This window comes from Oryzias melastigma, linkage group LG20 (assembly GCF_002922805.2).
Source record: "Oryzias melastigma strain HK-1 linkage group LG20, ASM292280v2, whole genome shotgun sequence".
Lineage (NCBI taxonomy): Eukaryota > Metazoa > Chordata > Actinopteri > Beloniformes > Adrianichthyidae > Oryzias > Oryzias melastigma.
In genome coordinates this window covers 25,738,553-25,741,291 of record NC_050531.1, presented here as the reverse complement: position 1 = coordinate 25,741,291, position 2,739 = coordinate 25,738,553, and the positions used below count along the sequence as shown (strand labels likewise).

General features: G+C 43.0%; 1 protein-coding gene across 1 annotated transcript in view; it reads left to right on the top strand.

The window, feature by feature from the left end:
* LOC112158972 (2-acylglycerol O-acyltransferase 2-A) overlaps positions 1–2,739 on the top strand; it is a gene marked incomplete in the record, with an annotated part of 10,587 nt that overhangs the window by 2,252 nt on the left and 5,596 nt on the right.

The window sequence follows — 2,739 nt, the reverse complement described above, 5'->3', positions numbered from 1 at the left end:
TTTGATTGATATCGTTTTTAATATCGTTATCGCACAAAATGAAAAAACGATATCGCAATATGAAAATTCCCATATCGCCCAGCCCTACACTGAAGATTACATTTGAAACAAATTTAGAAACTCTATTGAGGAGTAACTGAAACACAGCTAACTGCTCATAAAGATAAAGACAGCAATAGTTATATGTCTTTAATGCTAGTTAGCATTAGCCTAATGTTATTCCCACGTCATTGGCTAAATACTGCAGCCAGTTCTGAACTTTGTTCTTAGCTCCACGGACCAGAGGAACAGTTAAGGTTAGGATTACGGTTCCGGTTAACGAACCAAACGGTTCCTGATCCCGGCTGTGTGCAGCTCAGCACTCCCCCAACAGATGGCTCCACAGCAGAGAACACATTTCACACAGCGTGATGGCTAACGGGACTTTAACATTACATGCATGTTACCAATAACTACATTTAGTTTGGATGGTCTTAGAGCAGCTGTCTTCATCGGGGCTGCATATGTTACGTGTCGCCAACATAAACTTGAATCAGTGTGAACAGACATTAGATGTGATTGAGATCACCCCGCGCCTCGCACGCATCGTCGGTGAGACCAGGCAGCGCCTGCAGCTGTTGGCAGCTGCAGGCGCTGCCGGAGCCTGTTGGCAGCTGCAGGCGACTGCCAGCGACTGTAGGCTGCTGCAGGCGACTGTAGGCTGCTGCAGGCGACTGCAGGCGGCTGCAGGTGGCCACAGGCGGCTGTAGGTTGAGACGGGGAAAGGCGCCTGAGATAAAGACAAAGAGCGGGACTGACCAAGAACAGGAACTCTGGGTTGTCCTTAACATTCGGTTGAATTTTGATAACCCTCTCCGCCATAGTATGAACTTAACTGTTAGGTTTTTATAATAATTTTCAACATCTGTCCGAGGACAACAGATGAAAAATATCCGCTGGGTTCTTTTAATGTCCGCTGTCCCAGAGAAATTAATAATATTAAAGTTCAAATGAACCTTTAAAAGCAACAACACACAGGACTTCAGACGGTTTAAAATCTTGTTTATCTACTCTCCAGAAAGAGTAAAAACTAAACAGATTTCCTTCATTTAGTTCCAGTCACAAGGACACAGTCTCCCACAATGCATTGTTTTGTAGTCATATAGGCAGCTCTCGGCCAGTGCAGCGCCAGATTTCCAGCTGCACTGACCTCTTTGTCGCCATATTTTCATGATGACTGACAGGTGACGTCTGAGTCAAAATTACCCAACATGCACTGCAATGCAGGCGGTCTGCGCAGCGCTGCGTCCGCCTGCATGATCTCAAATAACCCATTGTTTCAATTTCTGTCTGTAGCATCATGTGACCACGCCCTGCTTTCATCTGTTTACTGTCAGTCGCCATGATGTCAGGTGTGGGCGGAGCCACAGATAGTGGAATTAGTGATGTGACGTTCTGGATCGAGGCGTGTGTCGAGTGGAGGAGGAGCTTCTGTCAAGCGCATGTTGAGGCTTCATTTAGGGGAGGAGCTGAAAACGATGGCGTCTGGAGCTTCGTATGACGTTCTGACAGCAGCATGAATCCTGAGGTTTCATTTAGGGGTGGAGCTGAAAACGATGGCGTCTGGAGCTTCATATGACGGTTCTGACAGCAGCATGAATCCTGAGGCTTCATTCATAATGTTGGTGTTTGATGGAGAGTTACAGTCAGGAGTCTGGAGATGATTATTGTTATTATTGCTATTTTTAATATTTTTAAATAAAACCAAACATCCTTTAAACACACTGACCTGATCTCATGTTTTAAAACTAGGATCATAATCAAGCCACCCCCACCCCCACCCCCCCACATGAGGATGAGTGCTGTAACTGTATCTATAGAGATACTGCTGCTGATTAAAAACACATGTTGATGTTTTGTTTCAGACAAGTCATTCACTTTTTTCTATTCAGTGTTGATGTACAATTCCAGCCAATCATTTGGCCTTTCCAGGGATTGTGGGCGGGGTCATATAGGGATGGATGGAGTCAGTGAGTCTAATGGGAGAAGCAAATCAAAGTGAATAGTGAGATCAATGTTTGTGTTCAGATGCTGAACTGCAGTGACTGTCAGATAGAGTCAAAGCTTCGTAAGAACATTGATGTTCTCTCCTTCAACGTGACACGGCTTCATCATGTTTATGTGATTCTGGAAAACATTGTTTTTTTATTTATCTATTGGTTTTGTTTTTTCATCTTTGAAACAGCTGTTTACTTTAGAGACTATAACTGTTTGAATCAATCTCCAATATTCATTTTATCTCACTTTTTATACTTGGAGACACAAAAACACCATCAGAAATATTATTAAACCAGCGTATTAGATTATACATAGAGCCACCCCCCCGACCCATCAACAACCCCCCACCTTTAAAGAACCGGATCAGAACCAGATCCCATCAAATCTAAACCCATCTCTAGTGTCACCTCACTTTAAATGAACATTTCCTGAGAAAAAACAAAGAATACATTTTTGTATTTGTCTGTATCGATGCATAAATGAACACAGAGAAATTAAATGGTGATGTACATGTTAGTAAAACTTTATTCTGCTGATGTTTATTCACAGGTTTGTTTTCAAAGTAAAAGTCAACTGATATTTGTGTCCATTAGATGTTCTCCTGGAGCAGATGAAGCTTCATCTCCTCGCTGCTTCCTCCTGAATCATCTTCTTCTGATCATCTTTATCTCAGGAATCCTCTCATTTGTAACCCCCCCGCCC